Below are 15250 nucleotides of genomic sequence, written 5' to 3'. Positions count from 1 at the left end.
AGTTAAAGGCTACAAAAGTAAAAGAGCAGCACAGTCTGCAACGTTTACTTGTGCTCTATTACAATATATTTTCTAAAAAATAAGACTTACTGACAAGGTATGTTAAAGTATCTTTCATTATTAGTTTGATAAACTTTAGATGTCCAGAGTAATAATGAAACTAAACGAAAATTTTGCCATATCGTCAAAAAAATGAATAGATAAAAAATTTAAAGTTTATAAGATTACAGTAAATAAGTCATTATTAACTGTTCTATATATATCTTGATGCAGCCAAGAATGTTATTAAAAATAAAGAAATAGCCTGGGCCAATATTTAGGTCATAGTATTCTGTGTAGATCAATTTAATAGTGCAGCTAATATTTAGACATTTTCTTCTCGAACTACGAACCTTATTATGGTCAGTCAAAACCCTTATAAAGATAGTACAATAACGTGAACGAAAACAAACTACTAAACAATCGAATATTTCAAGCTGGTATCTACACCCTTGTACAAATTAATTAAAACAAGACGGAAAATTACGACTTTTTCAATTTTTTTGCGTTTTATTTCTGAGAATCCAAAAATTACTCACAAATTAATACATGATATGACCGCCTTTATTTTTCAGAAGATCATTAATCCGCTTTGGCATCGAGTCCACGAGTTGGCTGCAATTTTTACTAATTTTTGGATCACAGTACCACACCTCAATTATGGCCTCAATTAGCTTATCTTTCGTAGTACAGTCTTTTCTCCGAAGTCTTTCTTTACAAATCGCCCAAAGATTTTCAATAGGATTTAAGTTAGAAGAGTTTCCAGGCCAGTCCAGCACCTTTATTTGCGTTGTAGTAATAAAATTCTTCACAAGTTTCGATGTGTGGCACGGAGCCAGATTATGCTGAAAAATGCCAGATCCATCTGGAAATCTCTTTTTCAATTCTGGAACGACTCTTCTCTGCAAAACTTCGATGTACTGTGGTCCTCATATCATACCTTCTACGATATGTAAGCCTCCGACGCCATAGTAGCTGAAAATTCCCCAAAACATCTTCTTCAAGGGATGTTTTACGAACTGCTTGATATGAGATTATCAAAGTTTCTCACCTGGAGATCGGCGAACATGCAGACTTCTTTGACCTTGTACGAAGAAATGAATCTCGTCACTGAATAACACATTCCTCCATTGTTCTTGCGTTCAGTTCTTGTATTTCAGACCCCATTGATACCGTTTCTTCTTCATTGAGTTGGTAAGAAGTTGTTTATTGATTGGTCTTCTTGCTTCTTGCCCTTTTAACGCAATTTCGAATGACGAAATATTCCTCCAAAATCGTCATTTATCCCAAAAATAGATCGACCGTCCTGCAAAACACAGCTAATGACGCTGTCTGTGTGAAAAAAATGACTATTAAAAGAAATCAGTGGGTCCAGAGAGCCTACATCGGCGCCATGCTGAAAATATTGTAAAATGACCATTTGTTTCAATTAATTTGCACAAGGGTGTACAGTGTCACGTGTGATGCATAATTTTGTACGTAACTCCTTATGTAACGGAAATAGAAGAAATTCGAGCATTTTGTTTATACTAACACAACATTAATAACAGTTAATATGTAATATTTTAACGATTTTTTTTAAAATCAGGATCATGCACACGTCCAATAACATTTTAACTTCATCATGACGTCAACCTTCTAATATAATAAATACTTGAAACTGTAGGAAAACTCCATAATTAATGGAATTGAGGAAAACGAGAACGATCGTACGTTTTACAGATATTTTATTACGACCATGATTTCACCAGTGATGATGCATTTATTGACGAAACCATTCTTGTAATAAAATATTTGTGAAATGTACAATTATCTTTGTGTTTCTCAATTTCGATTTTAGATTATTATTACGACCTTGAAAAGAACGTTCTATTGACCCGATTAGTTTTTTGTAACCGTTATATGACTAGAAGAAGACTTGATGACGGGAAAGGTGACTCATGGTATGTAGACTGTGAATGGAATCCGTCAGTATTTATTTCCTGTTGATTTTCGTATGATTAATACCACGTCTTTCCGGCATCGGCAAGGCTTAATAGCAGTCTAAATGTTTGTACAGTTTTAGGAGGGTGACATTTTATTTAGTTATACAGACAGACAATGAAATGTAAATGGCTGATCGGATGTACAATATAGAACTTCCGTTTTGAAAGGTCCACGCCTTGTATTGAGGACGCAATATTCGAAAGCGGAGGTTCAAACTTATTGTCTGCACGTCATAAAATACCTGTTTTCTTAATAATCCTATATAATTTTAAGTTGACACTCTACCCTAATTTCATTAATAAATCCTCTGTGTAGTTAAGCGCTATGTTCTTGTACCCTGCATTTTAAATTGGCAGAACCGCCACCTAGGGATTTATATCCCTAACTTATTCAATTAGCGTTAAACAGGTACATAAGCTTTCAACTTGGCTATCATCATACATTTCTGAACTGTGCGTGTTAACTATTTTGAACGCACTACGAGAGGTTATCTTTTAAAATATACAAAAGTTTTTAGAGCCACTCATTAGTGTTTTATAACTAAATGATACAGTTTACTAGAAAACAACTCCTCGATTTAGAATTATACATTCAAACCCACGAAAAATGTGTCGCTGGTGTTAACTATTGTAATGCTAATTTCCGAGTTGCAATACGTTTGCTTGGATTTGTAGTTTAGTTAGGCTTACATGCGTAAGGGCAGCATCGTTTGCACTTGTTGTCCAATTGTTATCAACTTATTTATATACCCCCCAATGGCACAGCAGTATGTCTACGGCTCCCATCGCTAGAAACCGGGTTTCGATACCCGTGGCGAGAAGAGCACAGATAGCCCATTGTGTTGGTTTGTACTTACTTCCAAACAAAAGAACTTATTTACATACTATTCATTGCCGGGTGGGTCCATACAGTGCATCATCTTAAACAATTTTATCTTTTTTTTTGCAAGTTACAACACTCAAAAATCTTCAATGAAGTCACTCACTTACTACGTCAAACACATAAATGTTTTGTTTTGTTTGTTTGTTTTTTTGGAATTTCGCACAAAGCTACTCGAGGGCTATCTGTGCTAGCCGTCCCTAATTTAGCAGTGTAAAACTAGAGGGAAGGCAGCTAGTCATCACCACCCACCGCCAACTCTTGGGCTACTCTTTTACCAACGAATAGTGGGATTGACCGTCACATTATAACGCCCCCACGGCTGGGAGGGCGAGCATGTTTGGCGCGACTCGGGCGCGAACCCGTGATACCTCAGATTACGAAGCGCACGCCTTAACGCGCTAGGCCATGCCAGGCCTCAAACACATAAAAGACCAACGTAATATTTAGAGGAATTAAATGTAATACAGGCAGCATGTTTTGTGTGTGATTTACGTGTAGTTAATAGACCATCAAACTGATAAACCACAATAAATCTCGTGCACAAACTGTTAAAAAACGCATAAAAGTGATGGGGTAATATGGGCCCAAACTGTCCTAAACTTAAACACTGAAAATGATATTTTTAACAGCTGATAAAGGTGTAGAATAAATAGTGGAAGAGAGTGCTCTGGAAGTGATTTTCTTGCACAGTTTGAAAACACAAGAAACTTTTAATTTTTTAAACTATTGTTCTTTATTTACTTCAGCCATTATCACACTACAAAGTACTGATTGTTTTAACTGCATAAGTTGAGATTCACAAACTAGAGGTTTGAAATCTTCACGACTGTCACATTTTTAAACGATTTTTTGACACTCTTTAAATTCTGTTCAAGAAATCAACAACAGTGGTGACTGTCCTAAAGAGTTCAAAGTTTAGTAGGTCATTTCTTTATAATTAAACATAAAGGAGAACAGCAAAAGGAAGAAAATAACAAACACACTGAAGGTTGAAAACAAAATGCTTGAAGAAATGCCACACAAATTTTAGAAGTTAACCAGTGTTATCAAATTTCACTTTCTTTCTATAGAAAAGTTTCAAACATATCATAAATGAACTCGAACTAAACAATCACCACCTTCAGTATTTATGAAGATTTAGTTAACATTGAAACTTTTGTTAAATAATAAACATTACTGTCTATTGATAGTGAATAAGAAGAGTGTTCACTTTTCTTCATACAATTCAGCATATATTCTCTAGTGTTTACAGTTACATACATATAAGCAGGGAAAAACTGCACACATATTTTTACAATGGTTTAAGTACATTGGTGAACAAATTCACTACTTTTTAGATAAATGAACCCAAAAAAAAACACAAGTGTTTTCACAAAAACAATTTAGAAGTAGCATGATGAAGTCCTCATGATAAAATCGTTCGTTGTTAATCGAAGACCGTAGAATTGTCATTTTTCGATAGCATAGTTCGTGTGGTCATAAATCTATATAAAATACAACAGAATAAACATGTACATTAGTATCTGAACAATTTCTCTCTTTAGAAACTACTACATTGAGAACCATGATAAGGAGAAACATAAATCACTCACAACATTGAAAGTGAGCAAAAGTTTTCGAGACTGAATGATGCACACTGATTAATCTTTAAAAACAAAATTGCAGAGTTATAAAACTCATACATTTGAGTAGAAATTATGACTCTGAGAAAAAATTTATTAACATTTAAGAAAACTTTATGTGTTAAGCTACAATAACAATCTCACACAGCATGTTATAATATAATATAAAACATCTTATAATGTAATTCATTCATGAGAAATCTTAAACTGTAAGACATTCACAAAGCATGTTATAATATAATATAAAACATCTTATAATGTAATTCATTCATGAGAAATCTTAAACTGTAAGACATTCACAAAGCATGTTATAATATAATACTTATAAAACATCTTATAATGTAATTCATTCATGAGATATCTTAAACTGTAAGACATTCACAAAGCATGTTATAATATAATACTTATAAAACATCTTTTAATGTAATTCATTCATTAGAAATCTTAAACTGTAAGACATTCACAAAGCATGTTATAATATAATACTTATAAAACATCTTTTAATGTAATTCATTCATGAGAAATCTAAAACTGTAAGACATTCACAAAGCATGTTATAATGTAGCAAACTGAATTACAAACTGACACAAAAATATCACATCACTTTAAAAATACAAGATTTCGTTAGCCACATTTATGATCTCTGAACATTTGGTTAGTGTTCTCTGAACATCAAGAGATATATCAGTCATAGATACAAAATTGACCAATAAAACTACTTCATAGTTCTTATTCAATGTTGCTGTAAAATGAAAGAGTAGTTTGTTATTCCCACATTAATATAATGAATGTAGCAGAAGCTTGTTACACTGATCACACATAATTGTTAAGCCTAGTTTCCTCAAGCAAATGTGGGCTGTTAGACATGACATATCATTGTTAATGCTAGCTTACTCAAACAAATATAGCTTTGGTCTATTTGCTTGAAAATGAATAAAAACATCAGACAATAAAGCAAACAGTTAGAAACAGCTCACCATAGAATATCACAATCACTACTTAAAGGTCAGCTTCTGTCAAAACATTCAAGGAGAAGGTAGCACTACAGTCGCCAGTACTATCAACAGCCACAGCTGTATACTGTCCTATATCAGTTACTAATGCTGATGGGATGTTGAGCTTAAACAGCCGTCCATCTTGAATAAACTGGTGTCGAGTGCTAGTCTCTTTCAAAGGTTTACCATCTTTTAGCCAACGAACTAGGAAAATAAAAACAAGATTGACTATTTTTATACAGATATAATCCAATAATTGTGTTGAACAACATTTAGTAGAGGTTTTGTTTTTAAACTAAATTATCTAATTAAAGAAAAGTTAATGATTTCATAAAAAATAAAGTCAAAATTTACCAGTAAGAGCATCTTTCTCGGTTTCACACTTGAATGTTGCAGGCGTGTTTTCAACAACAGTCAAAGACTTTGGAAAAGTGATGAAACCAGGTCCTTTATGTGTCTCATTGGGGACTACATGAGAAAAGAATATTTAATAAGAAAAACTAAAAGTTCAACTAATTTTCTTAATAAAAGTTGCAATGAGTTCATATTTTCAGTTAAAGTTCTATTCTTCTGAAACTCATAACTAATTAGGACTCAAATACAAAGATTACTTTGTTTAAAGGTTATTAAAAAAGGTTTTACTTAAATAATATTACTTAGTTTATTAATTTTACATGGAGAAAGAGAATAAAGGAAGTTTCTAACCTAAAGCATCTGAACATGTCACACTGGAAATTAGAGGGCAGAGAAAAATCTTTACCTTGAACACCACAGTAAACACACATTTCATCTAGATAATTGAGGTGAGATGTGAAGTTGAAAAAGAACATTTAGTTCATCATGATTATGGAGATAAGTGAGTTCAAGTTGAAGAAGAGAGAGTGGATAAACAGTTCACTTGGATCACCATGCTTAAAGTTCCCAAGTTACAAAAGATAAAAGAAGACATATGGTTTCTCTAATACCCAGAGTTACATTTTCAAATACCAAAAGAAAAGAGATACAATTTACAAATCATTGCTTTCAGGTATAGAAAAAGAAAATGTATGTAATTTATCTATACCAACAAGTTAAGATTTAAACAAAGACCCATCACATGATTCACCTAGACCAACAAGGTAAGATTTTATGTAATTAACAATAACAAAGGACACATGATTCACCTAGACCAACAAGGTAAGATTTCATGTAGTTAACTATAATGAAGGACATATGATTCACTTAGGCCAGAAGGTAAGATTTCATGTAGTTAACTATAACGAAGGACATATGATTCATTTAGACCAACAAGGTAAGATTTCATGTAATTAACAATTTCAAAGGACATATGATTCACCTAGACCAACAAGGTAAGATTTCATGTAGTTAAATATAACGAAGGACATATGATTCACCTAGACCAGCAAGGTAAGATTTCATGTAATTAACAATTTCAAAGGACATATGATTCACCTAGACCAGCAAGGTAAGATTTCATGTAGTTAACTGAAACGAAGGACATATGATTCACCTAGACCAGCAAGGTAAGATTTCAAGTAGTTAACAATAACAAAGGACATATGATTCAGCTAGATCAGCAAGGTAAGATTTCATAAAGATAACAACATCAAAGGACATATGACTCATCTGAACTGACAAGGTGAGATTTTGTATGGTTAACTATAACAAAGGACATATGATTCACCTAGACCAGCAAGGTAAGATTTCATGTATTTAACAACATCAAAGGACATATGACTTACCTAGACCAGCAAGGTAAGACTTCATAAAGATAACAACATCAAAGGTCATACCATTCCTCTAGACTAACAAGGTGAGAGTTCATAAAGATAACAACATCAAAGGTCATACTATTCCTCTAGACTAACAAGGTGAGAGTTCATAAAGATAACATCAAAGGTCATACTATTCCTCTAGACTAACAAGGTGAGGGTTCATAAAGATAACAACATCAAAGGTCATACTATTCCTCTAGACTAACAAGGTGAGATTTCATAAAGATAACAACATCAAAGGACACACAACAAACTTAGACTAAGAAAGAAAAATGTTAAGAAGATAAATGCAAGCTTCTGATTCACTTTACTTTTGGGAATACATTTTATTAACAAGCATTAAAAGTAAAACAAAACAAGAAAGGACATGAAAGTCACCACAGTTGAGAAACTAGATTTTGTTACACCAATACTGAAGGAAGATAACTTTCACTCTGAACTCTCTTGTAGAAAGTAATAAATATGTCAATAACAGCATAAGGAAATTCATGTGAGGAAAGGTTATACATTTTATATAGAATGTTAGGGTAGGTATTTTTAGAGAAAAAAAACAATACACATCTTACCCTGAACAATTAGAGTACAACTGCTGAAAGCTTCTCCAACATCATTAAAAGCCTCACACGTATAGATACCACAATCTTCGGGGAATATCTCATTGATGACCAAGGAATAACAATCACCTTCCTGTTTATATTCAAAGTCTTTGCTAGGTTTAATCTCTTTGTCATTATGAAGCCAGACAATATCAAATTTGGACGTACCTAATAATAAAATATTGTATATTAGTAACTGAAAAAAAAAAAAAATTATTTATACAAGAAAAATATAAGAAAACATTCATAGGTGTTTCCAAAGCTACTCCTTCTGTTTAGTTTAAATGTACTCAAGGATTTTAAAACAAATAAAGGAATGTGACAGCATGTAGATTCTTCTATTGTGTTACATAGTATACATAATACATAAAACAATGTAAAATAATCATTTTTATTTCAACTTTCATTTGGAATAACCTATCAAAGTTAAAAAATGCTCACTTAGTTTTTGCATTGTATGACACTCGACAGTTTGATTAAACCAGTCGTAAGTAAACTCATTAGACTAAAATTAATTCATAAATAACTGTATTATTGATCACTGACATATTTAAGGCTCTCATTGGAAATTACGAGCATTGTTAAACTGACTTTACTCACATTTAATTGTACAGCTTAAAGTTATAGGATCACCATCTTTAACAACCTGGCTGTGTAGATGTTCAGTGATACGAGGAGGTTTGCTACCAGCCTTCTTTTCAGCTCCTTCACCACCTTCCATAGCTATAAAATATGGATGACAACCTTATATAGTTTATTATACAAAGTCAAACTACTAAGCTAACCATCAGAAAAACTTTAGAAGCAATTCATAATTCCTGTGCTCAGTTAAATATTTTTAATCTATGGTTAAATATTATATTCTAACAGGTTTAACACCCAGGTGCTGAGTCACCTCTACAGGCAACATTTTACCTAAGTGAACAAAAGGTTAGTAATGGAAATTATTAAGTGGTTGTAATTAGCACATGATAAAGTTTAGTATTAATTTTTGGAGTCAAAAATTGTTAAAATTACCAAAATTTCAGCAGAATAAGCCCCCTAAAATGCCATATGGCTGTTTAAAGTTTATGTCAAATAACTTTTGTTTGTTCTTATTAACTTTAAAACAAGTTTCAGAAACTTTTAAAAAATAAATAAATAAGTATTTTTTATCCTTTTTAAACTGCACTGTAAGTTTTCCAAATAAATAATCGGTTCTTACGTAAAACTGTCAATTTGCACTTGGTAGACACCGAACCTACTGGGTTAGTAGCCTTACAGATGTATTCTCCCTCATCCTCAGGGAAAACCTCACTGATAGTCAGTGTGGCCACACCTCCTTTGTACTTCAGGTCAATAATGTCTGATGAGTGAAGAAGCTACAGGAACAGAGTATATAATCAAATGTTTTTATTTTATTTTTTAGTGGATATAATCAGAAATAACTTAGACGAAAAAGGAGACTCAATCAGAACGACTAAATAAATGTCTGTGTGTTGTGAGAAACTGAGAAAGTTGTTAATATGTTGAAACAACACAAAGTTGTGTGTTGATGAAAAGCCAGGTTACTGTAACATGTAATATTTTTGAGTACAAGGTCTATTGAAACCACCCAATTTGCTACAACTAAACAAGGTACATAACTGTTACAAGTGCAAAATATGCCATATTGGGATGTTCAGTGGTTAAATCTTCCATACTGAAAATTATTTTATTTAAAACAAAATGTTTTTTTGTAATCAATATATTTATCTTTACTGACTGAACTCTCCTGTTACACAACCAGCTTGTCAACACAAAACAACTTTTGCTTACCTGTAAGCAGGATTAACCTCGGGATCACTTGAACCCCTAGGTAAGTGTTCTACACAGTTGAGTTAAAGAGTGAATCCATTAGCTGCTGTTGATAATGCACTTATGAAAAACTCAAACTACTATAGAATCATCAGTTTCTCATCTCAGCCACATGTGGCCTAGTGATATGTATGTCAGACCCTGAATCTGAGGGTCCATGATTTGCTCCTCTCATCAGCCACAAAATACTTTTCTGCACTTTGGAGCCATGAGAATTTTATAATGTGAAAGTTAAACCTCAATATTTGATTGGAGTATCTCAAAAGTTGGCAGTATGTGTTGTTCATTAGTTACATTCTCTATAGTTTTACCAGTTCAAAATTAGGAATGACTAACACAGATAGCACTTGCTTAGCTATGAAAAAAATACCACAAAGAAACAAATAACCTTCCTCATCTTCAGAGGTTTTATAATTGTAAGTGTTATCTTTGTTCTTTCTGATTCAATATAAGCTATGTTGAAAAGTCACATTAAAGTACATATTGCAATGTATGGTTACTTAGAATGTTTTATGTATAAATATAGTGTACTGGTTCAAAACTTTGTTAAAGTTACTTTAATTAATTTGACAATAGTCTTTCTTTTCAATTAAATCTAGTTTCAGAACCACGAATTAAATACATGGTTAGTTTCTCCTTTAAAACAACAACAAAAGTAGCAATACCAAAGGTGAAAACTTACAAGTAAATCACGAATTCATGAAAAGAAAAAAATCTAATGATATGTTAAAACTCAAGAAAATCTTTTACCTGTTTGCAAATCCAATTCTTCCTTTCTAAGACATTTCAAAAAACACTTACAAAAAAATCAACAAACAAACCTCTTTGTTTTTAAACCAGTCAACATGAGGTTCAGGATCTCCAGATATTATACAGCTGAGGCTCAACGGTTCACCATCTTTAACCTTTAAGTCTTTTAGTCTGTGACTGAAAGATGGCATTGTCATCTCTTTATCCTCAGGAACTAGAGCATTAATAAAAAAAATGTTATTGAAACCTTGTGTAAAATCCATTTTCATATACATACATAATTCTTAATATCAAACACTACTCTGTTGCAGTTTTCTCAATACTTAAGCACATTTGTTTTTTATATTCGTAATTCTAAATTAATGATTTTAGATTTTTTAAATTTTATGACAGTATATAATCTTGTCACACTTAAGCTTCATTACAGACTTTTCTATCAGTACTCAAATTAAACAAACCCAAACAAAATAAGAAACAGTCAGTATTGGATATCTTGGATCCTAAGTTATATTTTAGGTTAAACCTTAGAAAAGAATTAATTTTTAGACAACATTTGGGGAAAGGGGGGATAATTTTACTATTTGAATTGAAGACGTGGCATTTCTTAATACATAATTAGTCAATTACAAAAAATAATTTCAGCTAGTATGGCCAATCACAAAATGGCCTCTCTTCAATCAAAAAACTAGTATTGGTCTTATCATTACACCTATACATTCATTATAACTATAACTAGGGTCAATAAAGTTTAGGTACAAAAAGATCACCATTTGTTCTTTTTTAACCTTAAAGTGTATGTAATGAAATCATTAAAATCAAGTGTTTAAATGTTTTAGCTACTCTCTTATTTTTTAGTTGCAATAGAAGAGCACATATAAAGCTGTTTAAATGATGGACGCGTCATCTAGAGTTCCATTTGTATCAGAGCACTAAGGAGACTACTAACATAAATGCTGTGCATGCCTTCTATTTTTTTTTAAATTATGGAAACTACCAAATACACTGCTTAAATGTTGTATTTAGTTTTATTTCTTAAATTGCTTTATGACACTGCTGTGTGGACTACTGGTTCAATGTCATACTTGCTTTCTATTTTTTTAGTTGTTGTTTAAACTACTAATAAAAACTGGTTAAAGGTTATACTTGCTTTCTATTTTTTTAGTTGTTGTTTAAACTACTAATAAAAACTGGTTAAAGGTTATACTTACTTTCTAGTTCTTTAGTTGTTGTTTAAACTACTAATAAAAACTGGTTAAAGGTTATACTTACTTTCTATTTTTTTAGTTGTTGTTTAAACTACTAATAAAAACTGGTTAAAGGTTATACTTACTTTCTATTTTTTTAGTTGTTGTTTAAACTACTAATAAAAACTGGTTAAAGGTTATACTTACTTTCTAGTTCTTTGGTTGCTGTACGAGAACGCTGTGGACTTCCTGTAGCTAGATCTTCCTTTTTCCCATAAGGCTTCTGTGTTCGTTTAGTTGGTGTAGGTGACAGAGTGGAGGCAGTTGATGATAGTTGTGAAGCTGCAGTTGTTAAGGTACTTGAGATGTAATCACTGGATGATGCTTTGGTTGCTCTGGAAGAGCTGTAGCTTTGTGAAGATGAACTCTTACCTGTGTCAGATGTTGAATATCGTGATGAAGAGTATGAATGATCAGATGCTTTCTTTGATGATGCTGAGTACTTGTGAGAGTAATCTGAGGCTCGAGTAGAAGTCGAACGAGAGTACTCATGTTTGTAATCTCTCTGATAAGTGTCCATAGCATTTGATGCTTTGGATGACGTACCCACCCGTGAAGATCCAGTTGCAGGAGAGACGACAGCATGAGAGTGGGTATGTGTTGGCCCACGACGATCTATATGGTTACCATACCAAATATTTCAATGATCACTAATGTAAATGGTACGTAACAAAAGACAAGGTTATTTTTATATCTCATAATTATGAAAACAATCTAAATTCAAGAAATCAAAACATGTCTGAATATCTAATGAATCATTATGTTAATAATTTGGGAATTTAGTGTATCTTATTTTAATAATTGCATTGCTATTGTTTCAACAGACACATTATACATGTATTTTTTTTAGTTTATACCACACAAAAAGTTTAATCCTTGTACCTTTGGATATTTAATAAATAACACTTGAATGCATTATGTTTAAATTCTGTGATGTAACAAGGTAAACAGCACACACTTGTCAGCTACATTACTTATAACAGACCTACTTCACTGAGTACATCTTTTACATGCAACACATAACAATTCTAAGCCTTACCCTCAACAATCACACAGCAGCCTGTTTCGTCTTCACCAAGGTAGTTCACAGCAGTACAAGAGTACTTGCCACCATCTTCCACACTACAAGCTGGGACATCCAAAGATACCACTCCATCATAGTGGCTCATGTTGAACTCTGTTTTGTTCAGCTCTTTACCATCCTTATACCATTTCACCTACGTATTGAAAGTCACAACTAAAATTTCAGATTGAAAACATATGTGAAGAAACAACACAGTTTATCTACTTAAATACAAATTTATCACTAAATTTTGTTGACTTTAAATCAGTAACTCGCAAGTATTCAATTAAAAATTTATCTTATTTCATTCTACAAGTCTTTAAAACGTTTTCCCAGACAATTACATTTCTGATAATGAAGACCGTTGCCTCAATAGTTTCTGTTTTAATAATAATAATAAATTCTAGTTAAATTTAAAACACAGAGTAAAAGTTCAAAAATTTACAGAACAAGAATTACCTCAGGTGTTGGTTTGCCAGACAGACAACACAACAGTTTAAAACCGATACCACTCTGGATTGTTCGGTGTCGTAAGTGGAAGGTAAAGCAGGGAGCACTGTTAGGCGGTTCTTCCCAGAGTTTCGGTTGTGGTTCCCTACGCCTTCTGTCAACAATTCAAATTTACTCCCATAACTGTTAAACTAGAGCATCATGTCTATCATAAAAAATTACACTTTGTGTTTGTAATGAACAAGAAAAAAATAAATGTGTTCCTCAATTTAGAAAAGGGATACATTTTTTGAGAACATAATGCATGATGAAAATACATAAGTTGGACATTTTGTTCCCATTATTTTAAAGGTAAAACTTAGGAGGTACATTCCTGACCTAAACTTTCACTACATTTATTATGTCCAATTTTTATCCAGCATCATTTCCTAGTGAGTTTGAGGAAAGTCTCTTATCATTCATCTTATATGTGTTGAGGTAAATTACAGTCACTGAAAACAAAGATCACTGCACAAGATTAGACATAAAATGAACGACAAAGGTTGAATGATGCTCAAATGTAGCATGAGACGCTTGTGTGGGGAGAGAGCTCATAGCAGAGGAATCTGTAATGCAGTTTAGTGAAGGAGTGTTTGAAATGTCTGTAGTGCTCAATTGAACAGGAATTACATAGTAGTGAAAAATAGGTTTTTAGCTATCTGAATTTTGTAATAGTAAAAAAATGTTTTATAATGGACAGACTTTTCTTACAATTTTTACACAAATTTTTGTTACAGCAAAAAATGGAAATTAGAAATCTAAAAACATACCCATAAAATTTAATTACATTATAGTGAAAAATATAAACTAAATGTTTCTAAATCAAGGGATGCCTGTACCAGAAGTAAAATTTTGTAAAAATAGAAGTAAGGTATTCAATGCATATCTTTTCTCCTTTAATAAAGAAAACAAGTATACAAAACCAGCTCATATGAATAGTTATTAGAGTTAAAAGACCAACTGAAAATATATCTCACCTGACAGGTTCATCCAGTTTTACTTTTGGTATTTCTTTAGGTATAGCTGTAATAAAGCAAATCAAATTTTATCATTTCTCAATTACCATGTGCAAAGTTTTTCATTTATTTTACAGAAAATACTCATTTAAGATTATATGTTGTTCTTTTAATTAAAATTAATGTTTCTTCTTTTGCTAATCAAATCTTAAGCAAATATATAACAGTGAAAACTAAAATTGAGAAAGAAAGTTTTTTAAATACTTTTCTCACTATTAGAAAGCTTTTTCAATTCTCCTTTTCAGAAATACACATTAATTTTATTTTAAATTTGGTGAATGTTATCAAAATATGGAGATTTTTTATGTATTTAAGTACTTTATTTAAAATTTAAGTATAAATAATGCTCATTAAATAACAAAGATATTTTCAAAGATTAGGCTTACATCAAACTAATGTTTTTATATCCCCAATATATACTTACACTGCACATTCAGAAAAACTGGTTCTTCTCTAAACCCATAATGATTTTCTGCCCTGATGAAATATTCACCACGATCATCTAGTTTACATCGATTGATGATGAAGAAAAAGTCATTATCCTGATATCTCTTCATGTACTTGACACTCTGTCGTAACTCTCCAGTGTCTCGGTACCTGTATGTTATTATATGATCATTATATGGTTGGGTGTACCTTAAAATCTTGGTAAACTAAGTTTTGTGTACAAGTAAACAATAAAACATTTGATACTTATACACTAAAATACTGGTATCCAATCATTGTAAGTTACGTTTTATACACTAAAATACTGGTATCCAATCATTGTATGCTACGTTTTGTACACTAAAATATTGGTATCCAATCATTGAAAGTTAAGTTTTATATACTAACATATTGGTATTCTATCATTGTAAGTTAAGTTTTATATACTAACATATTGGTATTCTATCATTGTTAAGCTAAGTTTTATATACTAACATATTGGTATTCATCATTATAAGTCAAGCTTTACAC

At 31.9% G+C, this 15250-nt stretch overlaps 1 pseudogene across 1 annotated transcript in view; it reads right to left on the bottom strand.

Moving 5' to 3' along the window:
• Positions 1-3615: 3615 nt before the first annotated feature.
• The window catches only part of LOC143223440 (twitchin-like), a 255270-nt pseudogene continuing 243635 nt past the window's right edge, over positions 3616-15250 (bottom strand). Inside the window, exons 129-140 of the transcript XR_013012917.1 lie at positions 14718-14890; positions 14255-14300; positions 13248-13392; positions 12765-12942; positions 11873-12340; positions 10553-10695; positions 9100-9256; positions 8496-8618; positions 7866-8063; positions 5879-5992; positions 5507-5728; positions 3616-4391 (exon numbers count right to left, since the gene is read on the bottom strand). The product of XR_013012917.1 is annotated as a twitchin-like (transcript). The remainder of the gene's footprint in view (positions 4392-5506; positions 5729-5878; positions 5993-7865; positions 8064-8495; positions 8619-9099; positions 9257-10552; positions 10696-11872; positions 12341-12764; positions 12943-13247; positions 13393-14254; positions 14301-14717; positions 14891-15250) is intronic.

Source organism: Tachypleus tridentatus, chromosome 8 (assembly GCF_004210375.1).
Source record: "Tachypleus tridentatus isolate NWPU-2018 chromosome 8, ASM421037v1, whole genome shotgun sequence".
In the NCBI taxonomy this organism is placed as follows: Eukaryota; Metazoa; Arthropoda; class Merostomata; order Xiphosura; family Limulidae; genus Tachypleus; species Tachypleus tridentatus.
The sequence above is the reverse complement of the archived record's forward strand: the minus strand, read 5'-3'. Positions and strand labels throughout refer to the sequence as shown.